The sequence below is a fragment of the Canis lupus genome, chromosome 3 (genome assembly GCF_048164855.1).
Source record: "Canis lupus baileyi chromosome 3, mCanLup2.hap1, whole genome shotgun sequence".
Classification (NCBI taxonomy): domain Eukaryota; kingdom Metazoa; phylum Chordata; class Mammalia; order Carnivora; family Canidae; genus Canis; species Canis lupus.
Window position 1 is genome coordinate 87,175,296 of NC_132840.1, and position 24,140 is coordinate 87,199,435.

Here is a 24,140-nt window from a genome sequence, read left to right on the forward strand (position 1 = left end):
TGGAACTCCCGATACAGGCTGTAAGAAGAAACTTCTCATCACAAATGAATACTTCTGGCTCCAACCTATTTATCCAGACAACCTGTCAGCCTAACAGAACCAGATTTTTTTGTTGACACGGACAAGACAGCAATACAATAACGAGAACTTCTTTTCTTCGTCGTTTTTGTTCACCTTTCCCTCTTCATAGTCACAGATGCTTTGTCTTAATGGTAATAAAGAGCCTCGGTGACTCAGTTTCCAGTTCCCTGTTATCACGTCTTTCACTGACTGCTTATTTATGACTGACTGCCACGAGGTGCTTTCAGGAAAAGATGCCATTATAGCAGAATGATGCTCTCTTGACACTGAAGATTGGAATCTACACAAATGTTCTGTAACAACTCATTTTAATGTTTGCCTACTTGTCTTAATTTATTTTTTATTTCTGATTCTCAATGTACTTGAGACAGAGGGAGGTTTGCTTCAGCTCAGGGAGACATGCCACAAATCTAGCTGAGACCACAGATGGTGTGGGTTGGGTTGACTACCTCTTTTTCAGGCTTGGAGTGGCTATTGGTATGCAGCACACAACCCCACATGCTCATCAAGATTGTTAAAGGAAAGGGTTCAGGACTCACAAAGCACAGCAGCCAAATTATTCTTGTTTATAGCAGGAGAGGGTTCATTTTAGATCAAGACAGGAGTATATTAACAAAGAAATAAGCCTTGAAAAGTACTTTTTTTTTCCTTTTAATTTCAGAGTAAAGGCTGGCATACATTTGCTGATCAGTGTCAAGGTATATTTTCAGATTGGGCCAACAGACAAATTTTCTCTGAATTAGAATGCAACTCTATTTCTAGACTCAGTCCTTAGAAAGTTGTTGGTCTTCTAAGTGGCCATATATTACTAAGTTATAGAATTAAAGGTACACAGACAGTTGGCTATCTATTTACTTGGTGGAGCTATTGTTAGATCTTTGGTTTAAGAAGACGTATTAAAAATTGAGTCTTTCCTAATAAAATTACAGTCAACAATTCATTATATTTCAAGGAAGAAAGATCCTTGTAGCCTACTATCAATGCACAAAACCCCCTCTACTCTACTATGTAGAGGGAGTTAAAATGTTCTGCACTAGAGCTTTCCAGTAGAGTAACTGTGGTTTTTTTTGTTTGTTTGTTTGTTTTTGTTTTTGTTTTTGTTTTTGTTTTTTGGAGAAAGAGAAAGAGCATATAACCTGGGGTGGGTGACTCAGTGGAGAGGCTGAAGCAGAGGGAGAGAGAGAATCTCAAGCAAGTTCCATGCTCAGCACAGAGCCCAACATGGGGCTCAATTTCACAACCTTGAGATCATGACCTGAACCAAAATTGAGAGTCAGACTCTTAACTGGCTGAGCCAGCCAGGCACCCCAATCCAGTGGGGTAAAATGGAAATGTTGGTGTTATAGCAAAGAAGTCACTTTATACATATGACTGGCTCTTCCATAATGAGCCTATACTGAGCGTCTGCCTGCTTTCCTCTGATTACCGTCTTCTATGTATTGAATACAAATGTACCCACTTCACTAGATTTTAAGTCCTTTGAGACAAAGAGCAAATTTAATTAATCTCCATATTCTCTTGTTATCAAAGGCAGCACTTTGCAAGCTATAGGTGATCAAAAATATGTGTTAAGTACACAACGAAACACATTCCACTAAATATACCAGACGGGGAAAGTCTCACTGAGTGTTTCCTACATGTGTATCTTTGCATGCAGGAAGTCTCGTGGTTTTACTGCTTTAGGCCCTTTCCAAGCTTCCAGGCCTCAGGAAGACTCACATCCAAGCCGACTGCTTTAGAAGGCTGCAACTTGCCTGCTCTTTTCTCTGACTTCTGGTTGCTCTTCCTATCTTCTATCTGGGTTAATTGGTTTTCTTTAGCTCACAAAATTTCCCTTCTGTGTTCTCTAGTCAAATCCTTATCGCTCACCTTTGAGCCCCTAAAGAGTGCTCTTTGTTAGTACAACTAGTAAATTGACCTTGGCATTGCCCCAAAACTTATCCGTGACTTTGCCCCACCAGGGAGCATTGTTGAACCCTAGATTATCAGATCCCAAGAGAGATGAATCATTGTGTTTGAAAATGGGAAAGTAAGTTAGAATTTATATCATCCAATCCAATTTTGCAACTGAAGAAAGTGAAACAGAAATAGAAAGCAAATAGAATGCATGGAACTTAACCTCAGGAAGCCTGTGGCCCAGTGGTTCTCAACCAAGGGCGTTTTTGCCCTCCGCAGAGCATGTGGCAATGTCTGGAGATACCTCTGATTGGCACAACTTGGGCAGGAGGTACTGCTGCCCTCTAGTAAGTAGAGGCTGGAGAGGCAAAACATTCTGTAGCGCACAGGATAGCCCACACATGTAAAGAATTATTAGGTCCAAGAAGTCAATAGTTCAAAGGTGGAAAAATCCCGTTCTAGTCTATTAAGGTACAGAAGGCCCACAGACAAGGATACAATGAAAAAGGTACAATTTACATTTTGGGTTCTGGAGTACATTCTCCCCAAAGCAGGAACTTCAAGATAATGGGTGTCCTACGTGGTGAAGATTATGTGAATCTGCTTCAATAGTAATGAGTCAATGTGATACCAAAAAACCTCATATTCATCAGGTCCAGAAAAGACATGGCCTCCAGAGTCTTGTCTCAGCCTGGTGTTCCCACAGCATGAGTTTTGTGCATTGTTAGGTCACTCGGGTCCTGAATAAGTAGCAGATGTGGCAGGTCTTTGTGAGTGATCTTACATTTGCTTTGAGACCATGAACTGAGTTCCCAAATCAGGGAAGGAAGTATAGTGTTTGGTGTTTTGAAACGGGTTTCAACCTTAAAGTTAAGGGGTGTGGCTCCTCAGCTCTGCTGTAGGGTTTTTGTTTGTTTGTTTGTTTGTTTTTTTACATTACCTAGAGCAACCTATGTCTTCTGCATTCTAGGATTCAGGTTCCTCTTCATCTGCTCCATGTGATGGTGACCTTGCACTTCAAGGGTAGAAGTTTCCAGCTCCGATAATCTATAGGGCTATTTTTCCTCACCCAACACCTCTCTCTTACCTCTGAGAGCCAGATGGGAAGTAAGCTGTGTAACAGCATTTCCCTTTACGAACTGGGAACTAGCAGCAGTACTAAGTGAGGAGGGCAGAGGTGGTGTGGAACACAGAAACCAACTGGGGAAAATCTGGTGCAGCGGTTGAGATCATGGACTCTGAAGTCATATTAGGACAACGTTTTGACTCTTGCCATTTATTAACTCTATGCTCTCAAGCTGTTATTTAACTTTTCTACATCCCAGTTCCCTCATGTATGAGGTGGGAATAATAATAATAACACCAAGTCACGTGGTTCTTGGTAGGAAAATCTGATATATATGCAAAAAGTGTTGAAGACAACCCCACCTGGGGCACCTGGGTGACTCAGTAGGTTAAGTGTCTGCCTTTGGCTCAGGTCATGATCTCAGTGTCCTGAGACTGAGCCCCTCATCAGGCTCCCTGCTTCGCAAGGAGTCTGCTTCTCTCTCTCCCTCTGCCCCTCCCCCTGTGACTTCTCTCTCTCTTTCCCTCTCTCTCAAATAAATAAGTAAAATATTAAAAAAAAAAAAAAAAGAAAAAGAAAAAGATAAAAAAGACAGCCCCCAGTAAGGAGCTAAGTAAATGAGACCAGCCATTGTGATTTGGTTTCTGAGTCAATGTTTAGGAATATTATTTTCATCCTCTAAGTCAGTCTGATATGTAAAAAAGAGTACGCTAAACATGGTTTTGGGTAACATATTTAATTCCATGTGAGGAAGGAAAAAACACACAAATGTATAATCCCAGCAGAAGACTCTTGGGCCATTTACAATATAATAGTAAAAAGCAAATCCTTTACTGGCGCTAGCTGGTTCCTCTGTCTATTCTGGTTGCATATGTCCCTTCATGGCGATGTAGATGGAAGCTCGAGTGTCCCTGAGCAAATAGTGATCCCTTTCTTTTGCTTATGGCTGGGGAGAGAGGCTTTCCAAGGTCATACTCCCTCTGCCCCCATCGTCCATGAGCTCACTGGGTGCGCTCCTCAGTGCTAGTTGGTGCAAGCCTTCTTGGATACCAGCTCTGTCGTCCGCCCTATTGGTTTCAAAGCTCCGTGACACAGTAATGCACTATTTAACACCCAGGAGGGATGTGTTTCACTTGGTTGATTCTTTCATCATCTCTGCCCATCTGGAGCCCCCTTTAAACTCATGGAGCACCACCTGTCTAGGCAAACAATGAACTTGGGTGACTTTTCTTTCCTAAGCGGGCAGGGCTCCCACAAAACACAGTTAGTGCCAGGAAAGGTTTTTTGTTTGTTTGTTTGTTTGTTTGTTTGTTTCTGTTTTCATTTTTTTTTTTTTGGAAGGAGGCTGGGGGATGAGCTGATCCTTCATAGTTGATATTGGTCCTATAATTGCCTAGGGAATTACATTGATATTTGATTAGATTCCCACCTGTGATTGACACCTGCTAATAACCTGCAAGATGGGTAGAGGATGCTTATATTGTCAGCCAGAGTTATCTATGACTTAATTTTTCATCAGCTTTGTCACTCAAGGGCAGCAGTGAAGGATATTATTTTTTTTCTTAAGATGTTGTTATAGATCTACAGACACTGGACTGGGGAAATTGTCCTGTACACCCACCTTCATGCTGGTTCTTAGGAAATATATTGCCAAGCTTGTGCATAATATTCAAATAATGCATTTATGCACTTTCATTACCCTGGTTTTGATATGGTGATAGACAGCTTGGTGACAAACCTATTTATTCCTTATATTAATCCTGAGAGTATGGGTTCATCCAAGTCTTTTTTTTTTTTTTAATTAGACTTTGTACTTTATAAGAATTTTGAATAGGACTCAGACTTTTTGAAGTTCAAGTTTATTTACTTTTGGTCAAAAGAGAAAAATAAGTTGTTAAAAGAAACAACATATCTTGGAAGTCCTAGTCGAATATAAATACATAAAAATGAATGTCGATCTTAAAAATCAGTTACTATGATACTGAATGTATAACAGAAAGTTAAGAAGTAATTAATAAAAAGTACATCTAGATTAATCTTGTTTTTCCCCATATCAGGATATCTTCAAACAATTTTCTGGACATGGGTAAAAAGAGCTGCCCTTTACATTTTTTATTTTTTCAGAGGAAAAAAATGACATTGGATTTTTTTTTTTTAGAATGACAAGTGTCCTAATAGCAGACCTGAGACAACAGATATTTGCCTCATATTTTTTGGATAGGTCCACGTCCCCAGGTTTAGCAAGTCTTGGCTGAGGGAGGGATAAATTGCATCTTTCTCTTCAGTAGCATCTGCATCCCTGTCTGTGAAATAGAGTCAGGAGAAGTGTAAGGATCTCTGTGAGCCTGGCGCAAGCCAGTGAAAGGACACTTAGGAGCTCATTTATTACACAAGATTCAAGAAGAGATGGTCACCCTCCTGCCCTTTGGGGGATGTCACTAGGTCTGCTCAGCCAGCAGCCTCCGAAGGAAGACGCTGAGACGTATGTTGTCCCTCGCTCCACCCAGATCTGGGCAGTTCCTGGTATTTATAATTCCCACCTGTGATGGATCTGCAATTACGGTATATATGTGCCCCTTCCACCTTCTAGCTCTCTCAGCTAACTTGAAAATAAACCAAATGTATTTTTTTTTTATTTATTTATGATAGTCACAGAGAGAGAGAGAGAGGCAGAGACACAGGCAGAGGGAGAAGCAGGCTCCATGCACCGGAAGCCCGACGTGGGATTCGATCCCGGGTCTCCAGGATCGCGCCCTGGGCCAAAGGCAGGCGCCAAACCGCTGCGCCACCCAGGGATCCCAACCAAATGTATTTTTAAATGCCTTATCGAAAGTCCAATGACAGTGGTGAGTCTGCTCCCTGTCACCACGTGGAAACAAAGGCTTTTTTACTCTATATGCTCAGAGCTAAACTGCATGGGTATAAAACAATTATTTTTCCAGCTCTTTCCCTTTGCTTTATTTTGTTATCTGTTTTGCCATTTTTCCATGGTTTGGTTTTGTCTTTTTGAATTACTCTTTAAGGGGAATGGAGATTTTTCAGAAATGCAATTCATTAATACAAAACAAAACAAAACACTTCCAAATCAATCAAAGTGGTCGCTCTCTCTTTTATTTGCCTAGAGCACGGTTTCAGGCCTGAGGATCTTGAAACTTGAACAAGAGAGGGAGCAACAAGGAAGAAGAAGAGAAAAATACCAGAATTGCTTTCATTCTTATACTAGTTTCATGCATGGAGAAGTATTCAATTCTTTCCAAACCATTAAGGGATACGTACGTCAGATTTTATCGTACCCAGGAAACTAATGCTCAGAGGTCACACAGAGCTAGACAGACATACACCTAGATTTTCTGATTCAAAGTCCACTGCTCTTTTCACAATAGAATGGAAACATAGCTCAAGAAGAAGCAGGAAACTTGACGCTGAAGCCAAATGCTGGCAAGAGCTAACTGATTTCCTGTTCTGTGAAAGGATAAGGCAATTTTACTAATGACTAAGGCCTGAAGAATAAACCAGTCCTAAAGAAATTTTAGGATTTTTCTTAGTTGCCCCTCCATAGATAAGGAAGCCTTTATGCCTCTCTCCCCAAGAGCGTGAAGAAGGCAGCTCATTTTTATTATCCAGTTCAGTGCTCTGACTTCTGAGCTTCAAGCACAAATTGGATTCTTTCCTCATTAGCATAAAACTAAACGCATTGTCCCTTACTGAAAGACTCATTTTTATAAAAACCAGGGTGAGCATTTAGACCAAATTTTGATCTTTGTGGGATTGTGGACCATGCTTGGGAAGAGGCCATGATACACATCAGTGTCTATATAAGCTTCTGTCTGTCTTCATCAGAAATGGGACATAAGCATAAGATTTTTAAAAAAGAATTCCTGATATTTACTGTTGTTAAAGGATTCCCCCCGCTTTATCATCTTGTTCACAAAAAGCTTATGTGACAGACTTATCGTGCTTATGCACACAGTGACACCTCCAGCACCAACTACGCCCCTGAGCCGCTTTCTCAGTGTGTGTGTCTATCTAGGAGGGGCCCAGGATGAACTCTGAGCGTCTCCCAGCATGTTCCTCTCACTATCTTCCCAGCCTCCGGAAGTGCTAATAGCATCTTTCCAGTTGCAAAGGCCAAAACCTTGTGGTCATTCGGACGACTTTTCACATCCCATTCCCTATCCTGCCAAATACTGCAAGCTCCACCTTCAAGACCCAGACCCCTATCATCACGTTAGCTTCACTGCTAGCATCCCGGACCAAACCCTGGTCTCCCGTTCCCCTCTTCCATCGCCTTGAAGCCTGTTCTTTACCCACAGCCAGAGAGATATCTTAGAGGTCTAAGCCAGAGCATGTTCAAAACTTGCAACAGTTCCTCATTTAATTCTCGGTAATACATGGTCTTCCTTATCACTACCTACTGCCTGTCTTTTTATCAGACGCCAAATCCGCAAAGACAGAAAATTATATCTATTTCTATTTCTTTCGCTACTGTACCTCCATGGCAAGGAATCAAACTTTGCAAAAAAAAAAAAAAAAAAGGTGCTAAGTAAACACTTGTTGGATGAAGAATAAGGAGGCTGACTTAAGAGCCTCAAAGCCTCGATTGGGAGTTGCAGAGAGAGTGGTGGTTAGGGGTCAAGGATGCTTAAGGTGTTTTGTTGTACGTTCAAAAGACACTCCCTCCCTTTTCATGTTTTCTTAAAACCGAATGAAACTTGAAATTGCTTTCAGTTCTGCTTTTTTTCTGTCGGTATTCTATGCCTTTGACTTGACACTCTTCAAAGGCCAGATCGTGTAGGGCCCCAGTTAAATTCGGTTTACAAATTATTTGTATATGGCCGAGTGGGAGGTTGAAGAACATAATAGCACAAGCTGACGCTGACATTTGCCTGCATACCAGTCACTTCCTTGTTTGCAGCTCTTCAGTCTACACTCCAGTTCTGAGGCCCCCCGACGTGGGTCCTTACCGTCCTGACACTATTCACAAAGGGTGAATTGGTCTACGCGCATGGAAGCACATTGCATGGAAGCACATTGCCGGCCAGGTTACAGGGCTGGGAGGGCAGGTGCACGCTTGCCTGCCTTGCAGCGGGGCCTGCAAATTATTTTTCTAAGTGTATGTTTATATAATTTTGAATTTAGAGAAAAAAAATCACAAAATCTCTCATATGTTTGCCCCGATTCACCAGTTGAGATTTTGCCTAATTTTCTTTAGTATTTGTGCCACATGTTTGCTTTCTTACATTTTTATTGACAATAGACCATACATTTGAGCCATCACACCCATTTGTCCCTGAAATACTTGTGTTTATTTCTTAAAATTCAGAATGTTCTTTACATAACCTTAGCACAAGTTTCAAAATCAGGGAATTTGAGCATTAACACAGTTCTATATCTAATGCATCCTTTATACACAAATTTTAATCCGTGTTCTCCGTTTTCTCTCCTCCTGGTCCAGAAGCCAGTCTGAAAAGATGCATAACATCCAACTGTCCAGTGTCTGTAATCTGCTGTGGTCTGGAACCGTTCTGCAAACTTTCCTTCTTTCAAACCTTCCCAGTTTTGAACATGCTGGCCAGGAAACTTTTGGAATTGTCCCGAATGTAGGTGTGCTGCATATTTTCTCATTTTAGATCCCGGTTATATATTTTTGACAGGAACACACGAAGTAATAGCATTTTCTTCTTAATGCCTCTCATTATGAAGCTATGTGAGACAGGTCCGACCCCTTCCTGGTAATAACGTTCTGATTACTTGGTGAGGGTTGTGTCTGGCAGGCTTCTATTATGTCGGATGAGTGTTCTTTTTCTTAAATTATAAGTAAATTATAAGTAATTCTGGGAGGATGCTTTAAAACTATATCCGTATCTTGTTCCTCATCAAACTTTCATCTGCTAGTTTTAGTACCACTGTTGATTACTACCTGTATCAATTATTTCTGTGGATGTTGCAAATGGTGCTGTTCTAATTTCTTCTTTTATTCTGCATGATGAGTTGGAATTATACTGCCAGAAAGATAGTTCTCATTCATTCACTCATGCATGCATGCACTCATCCCTCTATTTAAATCCATACAGATTCTTTGATTCTGTTTTATCCAGTGGATTAAAATCTTTTATTTATGTTATAATCTGGTAAACACCATTTGGGAGTTTGTTCTGTTTTGGGTTTTTTGCTCCAATTGCCTCTTGTGTCCTTTTAAATGTTCCAATTGTTCTTTGAGCATTTCTTTATGTTGTGGTCCATGAAAATGTTCTAGACTCATTTTATAGAACCTTTTCCTCAGCCCTGGATCCATCCACAACAGCAAGGAGTTTAGACTACTCCTGAGTAGACTGTATAGATTTTTCCCCACCTCATATATCTCATTAACTTAAAAGTTTTAGAGTTTTGGCTACTTTTAAAAAGAGCCTGTGATGAATCAGAGCTTTCACTGATCTTTATCATTAACCATGGTCCTACAGGATTCCCACAGACTTTTGAAAGACAATTATTGACTGTTGGGATCTCAAGGACCAAAGAGAATTGGCCCTATCACAGATGGCAGGCCCTGTCTTTCTCTCTCCCTGTTTTTTTTTCTTTTTTCTTTCTTTCTTTCTTTCTTTCTTTCTTTCTTTCTTTCTTTCTTTCTTTCTTTCTTCTCTTTCTTTCTTTTTCTTTCTTCTCTTCTTTCTTTCTTCTTTCTTTCTTCTCCTTCTAAAAATTAGAACATAGTCTGCTTCTGATCTAAGCAATTTCTCTAGCTTAGTATCCCATTGCAGCTGTTCATCACCTCTCTTTTTATGTTTTTCCTTTTTCTTCCCCTCTCCCTCTATGACTCCTTCTCTCCTTCCATTTCTTCCTCCCTGCCTCCCTTCCTCCCTACACCTATTTCTAACACAGATTGCTTTTTGATGATATGCTCACATGAGAAGTTGTTTAACCAGACAATTGTTCAGGTGAGAACCTAATTTTATACCTAGTTTGTTGGCATTTACCTTGTCTTGGGGCTCAGAGTGACCAGTCTGATAATCACTTTCAAAGTAAAAAGCGACTATTATTAACTGCAGAAGATAAAAATGAAAGTAAGGCACAACTGTAATGGAAGATGAAGCTGGAGAAATCACGTAGATCACAAGCAGACTATGCTCTAACGCCTGAGTGATTGCAATAATAGCAATACCAATGGATTGTAAGAGCATCACTGGAACATTCTCCAGGACCTTCTCAAGTCAAGTCTTCAGTAATATGAAAACAGGTATTTCCAGGAGAGAATTGGTGCTAAGACCCCCTGTCCTTGGAGAACTGGAGGTGGAAGGATCATCAAATAACAGCCTTTGTTTTCTACTCAAGCCTATAAGGGCACACGGTTTCTCCAGCAGGTAAAAACAGTCCTCGGGAGAAAACAAAAACCAAAAACCAAGACATGTTACAGTGTGAGTCCCAACTCCCCTGTTAACTAACTGTAACACAGGCAAAATCCTGAACTACACTAACTGCCTTTGAATATGTCTCTCTACATGGTGGTGAAGCATCTGTCTCCATAGATTAGATGCTTCATTCTTTGGGAGACTACATCTGACATACCTGAGACATGTCTATGTCCTGGGCTGTGCTCACACCATCAAAGCTGTCGAGAGGCCTTTCTGAAGGAAAGTTTATCCTTTCAGAGCTCGGGGCCCAGTGCTGGACTAATGACATTTAATTTGCTTAATAGCGAGAGTAATAAACTAGAGTGTTTATCAGCATCAGGGGTGGCTTTCCTTTCATGATGTTTACCCAATGGCCCTGATTAAAGTGGACAGGGAACCGGAAAGGAGATTGAAAGGGTTTCCCTTTATATCATCTTTTGGTCAAAGAGACGGAATGAAGAGAGACGAGCTCAGTAGCAAGAATCACAAAGGCATGAAAAGCAAGGGGGATGCAAGGTGGAGAAGTGGCCTCCTAGAGGCTGCCTTCATGACCATCTGTCTTCACGAGAAAATCTCTTCTCACATAAAATGTAATTTTATCATATCAAAAATACAATTCTTCATCTCCATTCCACTCACAGTATCTGTGCATGGAACTCCTACTCGCCTGAGCAAGCAGGGTCTGCTGCTGGAGAGACGAGGTGGGGGGAAGCAGGCAGCTAGCTGGCAGTCTTCCTGGCTTTGCCTCTTCTCTCCACAAAGTGCTCTCTGGCAACCAGGAAAATAGCAAAGTGCCCTTCTGCACAGACCCCAGGCATGGATATGGTCCAGTAAGACCTCCCACTGAGCAAATGGCTGGTCTTGTTTTTAATTCAAGTATTAAAATAGCGGTAATTTGGCACCGATTAGCAATGTTAGCCCCGAAGGCCAGAGGAAGACTGGAATTCAGTGTGAGGCTCTAAGCAATTCCTTCCTTTAGATAATCACTTTTTTAGAGGCCAACTGGGCATATAAATATCACACTATGCCATGGCTTGGCGAGTTTTTATCGGGATCAACTCAGACACCTCACACCATTATGCCCCGGGCACTGGGCTGGATCATCACTCCAGCCAAGCCTGAGATGAACGAACTGGACAGGAGACCACCAGAGAAGAGGCGCAGGTGGCTCAGGTATGGCCTCTCCTTGGAAATCCATATTCCTATACTCAGCTGCCAGGGATCAAAATCTCTGTATCTGTTTCCCCTTAAAGAAACATTTGCAATTGTATACTATGCCAGACTGGCCCTTTGCCCCGATCTGCAGGAAACTATGCCAAGAACTCCTGAGTGGCCAGTGGGACCAGGAGGGCAATCACCCCTTCACTCGAATGTTCCTTCAGCAAAGCTGCACCAAGTACTTCTCGGTACCAAGCCCAGCATGAAGCATCAGAATGGCCAGGTCAGTAATATACTTGAACATATGTAGAAACTCATGTGAACCTGGAAACAGATAGAGCTCAAAATACCATAGGGCACGTTAAAAGTATAGATAGAATCCTGCAGGACACTTTCGAAGATGGAATTCACACCAAGGATGGGAGGGGAGGAAAATGCAAGCAAGCAATGGTGTTGGATCGCAAATGGGGAGGAATTTGCCCGCAGACACAGAGAAGGAGAGGAACAGCTTGCTCAAGGGCCAGGAGTCAGGCGGGAGAAGCTGAGTCCACCTTCACCTCACACATCACACGAGGTGCGCAGGGGCAGAGGGCAGTGGGGAGGTGAGCTGGGCAGGTAGGCAGGGCTGGAGGGGAGGGCGGTGGGTGCTGTCCTGGGGGATGCAGACTTCAGTGGGAAACCAGGGGAGGTGCGTCAACAATCCTGTGGCACCCTAAGAAGTGACAGCTCTGGGCCTCGCTCAGGCCGTTCGTTCATGACTTTGGACTTAACCTGGGTGTTGTGTTTCTTGAAATAGGGCCTGCTCAAACGCTTATTCGAAGATCCATAGTGTCAAGGTTCCTTAAATCCTCATATTTATCAGTATAACATTTGTGAAAGCAATTTGGGAATAGCAAACCTACTACTCCTGTTAATGACAGAAATAATCCTTATGGATTACAGGGTGGTCTCCTGCTCATTGCAATGCACTTTTGAAAAGAGCATGTATGGTGGTCATCGTAGAAGCGTTAATGGAGCTGGAGCATCCTGAGCTCTAGTTCCAGTTCGGCTAACTGGGTGCCTGACCTTGAGAGGTAGCAGATGAAGGAGTGGGGAATCCTCCTGGGACTTCAGTTTCCTTGAAATGGGTTTTTGCAACATCATCCTGCTGGTTATTAAGAATATGGTACTAAACAATAGGTGCCCTAACTTCTGATTCACTTCCAAAGTATTTAAACTGAGTTCCTCCTACATTTCTGGGCAGGAAGCTTCTTATTCTTATTGACTTACTAGGTTTATCACATGCCTGTGCATTTCGCATAATTCGATGGTAGTTCCTCAGAGTACAGGTGGGATGTGTAGAGAGCACATTAGAATCACCCAGGGATCTTTGAGTCAACATATACTTGCCCTCCTCCCACTTTTCCCCTTTTCTCCATCATCTCAGCCTTGATTCACCCCGCTAGCTGGTCACCTGACCAGTTTTCAGGTGATTTGGGCATGCACCTCAATCACACCTGGAAGAAGCCCAGCTAGGCCATTCAACATACCTGCTTCCAAAGGTACGTTGGAGCCTATAGTGTCTTTCTCAATAACAGTTTGGCAAAAGGCTCACTGACGCTACCACGGCATTTTATCCAAGGACCAGCATGTAATTCTTCCCTTCTCCAGCTGCTTTCTTCCCTATAAGGTATTTAAAGCATCTTTTCATTTGTAAATTACTACCAAAGTGTGTCTAAAATGCTGTGAAGAAGATGTTCTACAGTTTTATCAGAGGCTTCTTAGAGCAAAAATTATGTTTCTCTATGTCTTCTCCCTAAGAAGTCACCTGGAAAAAAATATTTCAATCCATAGAATCAATTCCCTCTCAAACCAGTATATGCACCATGACAACCAACCCCAAGGACATGGGTGTGAAGAACCGTCACCTATGACATCACTCGGTAAGAAAATTCCCTCAATTCCAGACATTATTGATTATATGGTTTTGGATCAGCTAGCCCGTTTAGGTGACAGCTAATTCTCGCCCTTGTATTGCCCTTGTATTTCACAGGCTTAAACTATTTTGAAAAGATCATGCATATTAAACAGAAGCCCTGAGTGGAAAAATTCTCATGCTGGAGACCATATCCTTGTTTTTTTAGGATCTGATTGTGTTTTACTCAGATGTGTATTTCCTGGGCAGTCTTTTTATTGTTTGCCCTGGCGGAAATGACAACATATACGAGCAAAACAAACAAGCAAACACACAACCTTTGCTTTTAAGATGTATTTTTAAAATTTATTTTTATTTTATTTATATTTTGGCTTTTAAGATTTAAACAAGGGATATGCCTGAGCCAAGGACAGCATGCCTTGAGAATGACAAGCTCTTCTGGATGGGTTCCCTGCCTCCCTCTCCCGTAGCTGCTTTATCAAGGGCCATCTGGTCAGCTCTGCATGCTTGGAGGAGCAGCACAGGGGTCCAGATGGATGGGTTCTTAGAGAGTTCTTTAAAAACCAATGCACCCAACCCCTGAGTCACCATATGCCAAAAGGTCACCTCGACCGAAGTAGCATCCTTCCTGTTTCTCTCTGTGGTTTTTCATTTGGAGTCAGCACCCTGGTGATTTCAGGGGTTGTGGGGTTTTAATTAATGCATTATTATTATTATCTTAAGTACTAACATCATTGATATCAACCTTGCTACCTCATCTAAGGCTTCAGAAAACAAATCTGGAGGGAGGACATGGAGTACGCTGAGTGGTCTTTGCCAGAGGAAAGCAGAGAAGCTCTCAATGCAAGCACACGCCGTTCAGGCTGGAGCTCCTCAGTGTGGCTGCTGTCCCTCCACAGTGATGGAGCAGGGGCTAGCACGCCTTCGAGGCACAGAGAGGGTCTTATCTCCCTTCTGCAGGTGGGTAGCCCAAAGGCTTACCGGTCTCAGAGGGAAGAAAATGCAGAAGAGTGCCAGTGAGAGGGAGAATTGGTCCATTTCTCCCCAGAACTTAAGTCATGCCCTCAAGGAATAAAAAATACATGCTAAGGAAGTGCATGCATTCTCTGATTCTCTTAAAGTACAGCATTTCTTGAAGGTAGGAGGCAAAGCTGTGTGACATTTCGCCGTTCTCTCTGCCCCAGAGTTCCCCATCCCTGGGCTCCGTGCAAAGCATTCAGCAGACTCAGGGACAGCCTAAGATGGAAGCATAGAGTCCTGGACATCTCTGCCCAGGGGCCCTGGGCCCCTCTCTATGGCTTATCTGCTTCATCACAGGTTCAGTGGACCTTTCCCAGAGTGGCAGGTCGATGTAACCTCCGGCTTGGTGACTTGCTGTGAGTGGCACACACTTCACAAGAGCCCCTCGACAGAGTGGGAAATCTCATTAAAGCCTGACATTTGCTGAGCATCCCCGGAGGCCAAAGGTTCCCGTTCCAATCACAGAGCCCCACCGCAGGGCCCAGCAGGCAGCGTGGTGGTGTTGAAACTGAGCTGTCATCTTCAGTGTCCACCGGCCCCACCCCTGCAGCCCTGAAGAGCTCGTGTACCTCTGAGGAACCCTTCCCATGTGGGACCCTAAAATACTCTCCGCACCTCTATCTTTCCCATCACCTTCCTCCCTGACATCTCCCTGCAAACAGTAACTTTGCCTGAGGTCTGTTCCAAACTAGCATGGAAACCTGAGTAATCCTTACTCATTCCTTTTGATCTAGCCTTTTGCAGGAGACAGGAGAGATCAGAAGGAGCAAGGTCTTCCCTGAGGGCACCCAGCGAAGGCCATTTCACACCTGTGCACATCAGCATGTTCTGGTCAGTGGGCTGTAGGCTGGGAGTTGACACAAATAAGAACAAAAGGGCCCAATGCTCTGAGTTCTCTGTTGTCTAAGCAACCTCTTCAACTGGAAGGTGCAACCACTGGGGATGCACCCGTTGGTTGTATTCATGGTTACTAGGAGTACAGTCGGGGAGCAGCTCCTTTCTTGATGTGAAGGATACATATAGGGAGTAGCTAACTCCAGGGGGTCTAAGGGCTCACCCCTGAACAACGTTGATATATAAACACTATATATTTTTTTAAATCCATGACAGATTTGTTTTCCATAAACAAAATAATCCCTTCCCTGGATTAATCTGTGGTTAATGGATCAAGGCCATTCATTCCCAGTGTCTATGTTCGAGTTCTACCTCCCTGACCTCTGTAACTCTCTCTCTCTCTCCCTTACCACCCACCTTCGCTGTGTCAGCTATGTATTCATGTTTTACATACAGAATCCCTAATTTCCCCCCATACTCCACAAGATACTTATATTATCATCCTATTGCCACCCCCTTAATGATTTTATGTGAACTACATACAGAAAACACAGAGGACGATGGACAAATACCCACGTACCCACCAAGGAAAAATAAGAAGTATTACATTTTGCCACTTTGATCTCATAATTTTTTAAGAATGAAAAAATCTTACAGATGGGGTTGAAATCTCCTTTGAATCTCACTCACCCCCTGATCTTACAGAGACAGCCACTCTCCTGAAGGTGCCACTTCTCCTTCTTCCCCATGTTCTTATAATTTCTCTGTGGAGAACAATGAGGCTGAGGGAGGCTGAGTAAATTGTTCGCTGCTACCCAACTAAGTGGGGGAACTGGGACCGGACGCCAGCTCCCTTCTGGATTTCTGCACCCTGGGCATGCGCATGCAGGAGGTTGACAGAAGGGTAGGGATGGAAAAGATGCAAAATCAGAAAAGAGAGCACCTGGAAGAGTGGCCGGTGAGGAAAGATGTGGTTCTTTTGAAGTCAGTGCTCTGAAAAAGTGCCCGGATTAGTGCTTTGGGGCGGCTTCTATGTTTCCACTGTACTTCCGACTCTAGTGGCATGTTCCCTTTTCCCGTCTTCAAACTTTCAAATGAATATGGTAATATCTGTGAAACTAGAAAGGAAGGGTGACCCTGAGCTGTCCTTACATGTGGCTCCTTTCTCTCTTTTGATTCATCATCTTGTACCTCTAAGTTCAAAGGGGTCTTGCCATGGCCTGGGGTGAACATTCTTCAAGATCCTCAGGAATTTGAAATGTTATTATTCTAAGGTTTTAAGACCCAACTATTTTGGGCCTCGTTTGCATATCTGTCAAGTGATGATAATTACAGGTCCTCCTCCTATCTCATAGATTCACTTGAAGGGGAGAAAATGAGTCAACACTCATTTATTCAAGGAATATTTACCAACTATCTGCCATGTGCACAGACCTGTGCTAGCAGTGGGGCTACAGCTATGAACTAGACAAATTGCTGCTTCCTGAAGCTTATAATTTATTTGGGGGGAAAATGAATAGGGAAACATTAAAGTGTATTTTCCTACAAAGGAAATATAAGGGTCTCTGCAAGCATCAAGGACAGGCACCTAAGCTAGACATAAGAGACAGGAGAAGCTTCCAGACAGTCCTCAGAGACAGGTGGAGTCAGCCAAGGGAGAGGGGTGACCATGTGCCTTGCTCCATACCTGAAGACACTGTGATGTTTAGGACACGCTGGTTCTACAGTGTAAATGACCATCAGTCCATATTCACACAGCAAGAGTAACTCGGCTTGAATTTTCCCAACAACTCCATAAACCCTTCCTTTGTGCCACAATTCCTTACATTTCCCTTTACACTGGACTTTCCCATTCATTTATCTCCAGTATCTCACCGTGGCTGGCGCATGTAAAGGCACAGCACAAATTAACAGAAGGAAGGAATTAATGAAGAATGCCAACTGGCACCCCCCCAACTTGTGCACAATGGATTCTCCAGACACCCCTCTGGAGGTGGAATCCAGATTTATTGCAGCTTTTACACACAGCCCACTCTGGCTTTGCAGAATCAGCTGGAAGGATCTGGCAGGTAGGTTCTCAGCCTACCCAACCCTTTCAAATGTAAAAAATAGAAGAGAGAAAAGGGGAGGGACATAATCCTTGGAGAATGGTTCCTTTTGTTCCTTTTAAAGTCAATTTTTTTTAATGTATAGTTCTCTAAACTAAACTCTTTGCTCCACAAAATGAGGTTTTCCCCCCTGTGGAGGGGAAGGCTCTGACTTTTAAATGGAGTAATCCCTGGCAGTGAAAAGAACCACCGGAGGTATCTCAGAAAAGTAAATCAGAGGAAGAGCCTCACCACAGCTCAGGCTTCAAGGCAGGCTTCCCATGGGTGGGGGGCTTTTTGCTGACTGACTACAAACTCCGGGGTGGGGAACGTCTATCAGCAGAGCTCCTTAGAGAATCTGCATTTTTGGAAACAGCTTTTCGGGGACCCTAGGAGAGGGAGGGCCATCCTGAGGGCCAAGAGGGTGCAAAAGCAATGCCAGCCAGAATGAAAAGGTGCAGCCCTCTTTCTCTCAAGGGCCCTGGGAAGTCTTCTCTGTATCAAAGGGCTCTGCTTCCAGCCACATGGGAGTAACAGGGACCAGTTTTTCCCTCCTGACTGAAACAACCAAAACACAGATATGAAACAATGATTTCCAAGACCCCGAACATCAGGCAGTAAGAGACACTGATCCATGGGAGATCGAAAATAAAGTAACCCCCACAGGGACTTAGAAGGGTATGCAGGCTATGGAAATAGCTGGAGCCTTGAGATGTCTCTGACATGAAGAGACTACGTTGAGATTCTGGGGAGACCAAAGTGGCTAAAGTTTGCAGAACAGAGTGCTGGAGAGGAGAGAGGGATTTCAAAGACCTTCAAAGAGGTCCCCCCAAGTTCCTCACTGAGTACACCCAAGGCTAGGAAAAAGATTACTCAAAGTGATTAGCAGTAGCAGCACAGACTGGAAAAGCACAGGATTCCCAGGACTTTGCGTAGAGCACACAGAACCATCTTCAGTAATAGGAAGAAATTACCAGCAGAGGGCGCATGACTCCCGTTCAGCCTAACACATTTTGAAAGCAAGATTGGACCAAATTCCAATCGATCAGAGAATAACAGGAGAGAGAGAGACAACACAAATCATAAGAAGTGACATCACTACAGTTTCTACAGAGACTTAAAAGATAGTAAGGGCATATTATTCACAAGTTTTAATATAACAAGTATTAATAAATCTGACAACTTGAAAAAATATTTAAAAGAGGCAAACTGCAGTAAGTCATTCATGAATAGGTAACTTGAATACTATTTTATCTTTTATAGAAATTAAAATTGTAGTCAAAGATCTCTCCACAAAAAAAAAAAAAGATCTCTCCACAAAGAAAATTCCAGTCCCAGATTACTTCAATGGTAAATTCTATCAAATACTCGACAAAGAAATAATACCAATGCATCACAAATTCTTTCAGAAATTAGAAAAAGAGAGAATATTTCCCAAGTCAATTTATGAGATAAGCCTAACACTAACAGTAATCGAAGATGCCAATTCACCCCAAATTGTTTTATAAATTCCATGCATTTCCAATGAAAATCCCAGCAGATGGTTCGTTTTTTTTTTTTTTTTTATTAGAAACCGACAAACTGATTTTACAATGTGTGTGGAAATGTTAGACCTAGCATGAACAAGTGATGTGGGAAACAAAGGCAGAGGAGAAATTATTAAATTTCCTTATTACTCACTCGCCCGTTGACAAGTCCCTGAAACAGACAGAGGGACCTTCCTCTAGGAGCTCCACTGCCTCGATGTCCATACTTTGTTGGGGGCAGAAGGCAATCCTTGCCTGCCCCCTCCCCTGCCCCCCCACCTGGGAGTCTACTTTAGCATATAAAATTCCTTTGGAAACTTCCTTTATCTCTAACCCCCCAAGATCGGTGTTGGACATCATCCTCCTAGCACATGGCCCACCGATGCACCTCTGAAGGGTCTCGTGACTCAGGTCTTATTAGATGGTAATAAATGACCTTTTCCCAACAACAGAAACCCCTCAAGGTCCTGGGAACCTTGCTTCCAAATTCCTTAGAGACTCACGTTATCCCTAACCCCCTCCCCACTTCAAAGTATATAATCAGCCGCTCCTCAGGACCAGGTGCAGCTCTTCCTGCCCTCGGGTCCTGTCCCCGTGCTTTAATAAAATCACCTTTTTTGCACCAAAGACAAAAAAAAGTATACGTGCTCCACAATTCCATCTATTAAATTAAATGAAATATTTTAACATATTGAAAATGTAAACTAATTTAGTGTGATCAGGGGTCTCTAGGGGGGAGAAGGGGGTTACAAAGGAAATGACTAAAGTTGTGGGGTCTCTGAGGGCATCATCTTGATGGTGATGGTTTCATGGATATGTATATATATATTTGCTGTAGCTAATCAAATTGTACTTTTTAATATACACATGTTTCTTGTATGTCAATTATAATCTCAATAAAATTTATTTATTAAAGATTTTATTTATTTATACACGAGAGACACACACAGAGAGGCAGAGACACAGGCAGAGGGAGAAGCAGGCTCCATGCGGGGAGCCCGATGTGGGATCCGATCCCTGGATCCCAGGATCATGCCCTGAGCGGAAGCCACCCAGGCATCCCTAAAACTGTTTTTTAAAGATTTATTTATTCACTTTTAAAAGATTTATTTATTCACTTTAGAGAGAGAGGGGGAGAGCACATGCAGGGGAGAGGGGCAGAGGGAGAGGGAGAGAGAGAATCTTTGAGCAGACTCTCCACAGAGCGAGGAGCCCAAGGTGGGGCTCCATCCCAGGACCCTGAGATCATAATCCAGGCAGAAACCAAGAGTCAGCTGCTGAACCGACTGTGCCACCCAGGTGCCCCTCAATAAAACTGTTAAAAACTACCACCAACAAACAAACAGCAAACAGACCATGAAGCAAGTCTGTGGATTTTACACTAGGCTACATGTGCTGGGATGGGACTGGGGAGGAAGGAAACGTGGCCCAATGCAATCAGACTCCGGGGTCCTCAGTAGGTCAAGGATATGAGGGAGTGGGGCCAGTGGCTTTAGGGCCAGCACAAAGCATAGTTGACCCTTGAGCAACATGAGGGTTGGGCGCAAGGACCCTCCGTGTAGTCGAAACTTTGCGCATAACTTTTGACGTCCCCAATAATCTGCTATTGACCAGAAGCCTTTCTGATAACATAGACAGTTGATCGGGACATTTTGTATATGTATTATATACCATATATATATATATATATATATATATATATATATTTTTTTTTTTTTTTTTTTGCCATAAAGCCAGTTAGAGAAAAGAAACGCTATTAAGAAAATCCTAAGGAAGGAGCGCCTGGCTGGCTTAGTCAGTGCAGTGGAGCATGATCTTGATCTCAGGGCTTGAGCCCCACACTGGGTGTGAAATTACTTAAAAATAAAATCTTAAAAAAAAAGAAAAAGAAAAAGAAAATCATAAGGAAGAGAAAATACATTTGTAGTACCGTAAAAGACCCGCTTATAAGTGAGCCTGCGCATTTCAAAACTGTGTTGTTTAAGGGACCGCTGTACCGCACCTCTGAGGAGGCTCTGAGGGCTTAGGACAAAAAGTCAGGGAAATCAGAACATTTATTTTGGATTGTTTGGTGGCTAACGACTCAGAAATAGAAAATCTGCCAACAAAGTAGTTGTGAGAACTGCCAGGAAATTCTCTGCTTTGTTAGAACTCAGGAGGCATGGCCCCCAAATGTCGCCTAGTGCTAATCCAGGCTTAAGGAAATAGGATGGAGCAGTTCCTGGGATCTGACATCATTCTCAGGTGGCCCCAGGCCCCTGGGTGGCGGTGGGGCTAGCGCCTGGCTGGAAGCAGGGTCCTGATTGTGCAATCAGAGATAATTGGTTTCTAACTCTGATCCCATTTATTCTTTCCATCCCCAGCCAGGAAAAGCTGCCTTGGCTCCTTTGTTTTTAGCTTCCAAATTTTCTTACTGTCAGCTGCTAAAGCATTTTTGTCTCTTTCTTCCGTCCTCTGGAGACTCCATCCCTCCCTTCCCATAGTCCTTCCTTTACCTTAGGGCTGCTCGCCACTCCGCGTCCGCACCTTGGCCTCCGTCTGGAGGGTTCCTGGTCGCCCTCAGCCAACAGGCGTCCCTCTATGCTGTCCTCTGGGCGGTGCGGTGGCGGCCCTTCCATTGCCCTTGAGGGGCAGCTCCAGAACATCTGCTCCAAGCTCCCGCTTCAAAAATCTCTCTACCCGTTGTCTCCTGCACCAGACTGCCGGCTTCCCGGGGGGCCTGCCCTACAGCATCCCTCTCTGGTCCACAAGATCCTTGAACCATGGGGAGTGTCACTTAGGCTTTCTGCAAAACCTGGAGTAAAGTCGAATTCACTCATTCAGAGGGAAAAATAAAAAAAGCAAGCAAGCAAGAAAAAAAAAGCCTCGGTTGCAATGACTTTACACATCAATAAGACATATGTATGAAGCTGTTCAAGTTGCTAATGATTCAGCATGAGACATCCCCCAGCCCCCGGACAAAGCACCTTACCAAGCGCTAATGAATAGGCACCCGCACCCTGTGAGATCGCTGCCGCGGCCTCTCAGCTCCGGAGAACGCGGAGCTCAGCCTGAAGGGGATCAGAGCAGATGCCCGCAGCTGCGGGCGAGCTCGCGCCTCATAACCCATCCGCTGGGACAACAGGCAGGGAGCCCGCTATCGCCCCAGCCACTAACTGCCCCCTCGGGCCCCCGTTGCCCCCACTGCCCCGGCCGCTCCCGGGCACCTCGAAGCCCGCCTAACGCCCCCCTGCAGACTCGACTGGAGACAGGTGTGCGGCTGGACCTCAGGCTCTACACAGCGAAACGCACAGGAAACCGAGAAGCAGGCTCTGGGGACGGAGGGGCACCCGAGAGGCGCCGGGTGGGGGGCCCTAGCTTCTGGGGCCGGGGAGGTGGAGGCCAGGGCTGGATGGGGACCACACGGGCTGTCTCCCCCTGTCCCGTCCTAGCAGCCCAGAAGCTCCTGTGTGGACACTGTGTCCCCCAAGCGTTGCCACCCTGGTCCTTCCATTGCGTGGCTCCCCTGGTCACCTGCGGGATGTCCCTGCCCGCTAAGGTGGCACAGGTGAGGCTGCACGAGGCTCGGCAGCAGGTGCTCCCCTCCCTGCGGCCCGCGGCTCGGGCCAGGCGGCAGGTGCTTCCTCAAGCTTCCTCCTTAGCTGTAGTCACTTGCTCTTCCTGTATTTTCTGGATTGTTTGTCCTCTGTTTCCAGATCTGCCTCTCTTTGTGTCTCAACTAACAGTCTCCTGCTCAATCCTCTTTCCCAAATTTACTGATTCCTTTTTTTTTTTTTTAATTGGGCAGCAGCCTCACGTTCATTTAAAATCTAGCAGAGTACACAGAATGGTACAACCGCCAAGAAACTTCTGGAAAAAATGCCCTGAAAGGGATGGCGCTGGCCAGTTGCCTAACGTGCTAAGGCTGGCCTTCCTCTGCTCGGGGGCCACACGGGACTGAGGTGTGACAGTCATTCACAAGCCTGCATGGGTACCTCTGGCCCTCACGACATTCCCACTGCAAGGAACACTGAAGTGTGACTCAGCCCTGCTCGTCGGGGGGGAACCCGAAGGGCTTGTGGCCCCGGGTGCTGATCTGCCCCCATGATGTGCTGCTGTGCAAGCCCCGCCGCCACCGCCACCGCCACTGGCCGAGCACAGGGACTGCTACAGTGACCCGCCCTGCCCGCCGTGGGTGCGCTCTGCTGAACCCTTGGTACGGACGAGACGCAAACTTCAGACCAAAGGAGGATCTCCTCGCCTGCAGGACATGCCCCACTCACCCCCTTCCTACCACGTCCGAGCCTCCTCAAGCTGGCCGCTTGCTTTATCCTCGGGAGTCCGGGCAACACCCCAGGAGAGAACAAGCAATATGCCCAGAGTACGGACGCCAGGCCGAGGCTCTGCAGCCTGGGGCCCGTGGGCATGCATGGTGGGGCCTGTGCCCCCGACTGCAAGGTGCTTCTCTTCTCCACTCTGCACCTCTCTCAGCCCCGCTGCCCTGCAAATAGCACCACCGCAAGGAGGCTTCTTTGTTTTATTGAGGCAAGGACATGAAAAATAAGTTATCTTTGAACCACAAGAGAAACAGAGGCAAGCAGAATGTAATTACCCAAGCTGGAAACTTGCCATGTACCACAGCTGCAGAAATCCACGGCGGGACAAAAAAGCAATATTGACCAAGAAATATCATATTATCCTTCATGGACCCATCCTGAGGGTTTGCTCCTCACCCACCTTTATTCAGGGGACCTACGGGTCTCTCTGCTTACGTTGAGAAACTCATTACTGGCACTTGCAGATGCTCGGGGGTGTAGACAAGTAAGAAAAATTCATAAAGCATACAGGAAAGCCCATCTGGTCTCTGTGAAGAGGGTCTCTTGTGAGGCCACGTAGGGTGGTAAGAGTTTGGGACTGTTGTGCATGTGAGGAAGGGGGAAGCATGTGGCTGCGAGCGTGAAGCCTCTAAGGCCAGACCCTAAGTCAGCACCATCCAAGGAGGTGGGAGGACCTCCCCTGGGCAAGCCTGGGGCGCTTTCCCCACGGCCTTGAGGATGGGGAGTCTGTGGGCACTGCAGAGGTGGACTGGGATAAAGGCCCCAGAAACTTCCAGATCAATACAGAAGCCTTAGCAGCAAGCCAGGAGGTGATGATGGCAGTGTAGAATCTTCCATCGCTAAAAATAGAGCG

At 44.6% G+C, this 24,140-nt stretch overlaps 1 protein-coding gene across 2 annotated transcripts in view; it reads right to left on the bottom strand.

Moving 5' to 3' along the window:
* OPCML (opioid binding protein/cell adhesion molecule like) overlaps positions 1-24,140 on the bottom strand; it is a 1,082,947-nt gene that overhangs the window by 697,260 nt on the left and 361,547 nt on the right. The window contains exon 1 of one of the 2 annotated variants that reach the window (XM_072822755.1): positions 21,467-21,485. The exons of the other annotated variant lie outside the window; for it this stretch is intronic. The gene's annotated coding sequence lies outside the window, so the exon portion shown is untranslated. Of the gene's footprint in view, positions 1-21,466; positions 21,486-24,140 lie in introns of those variants that run through there. 2 annotated transcript variants of the gene reach the window in all.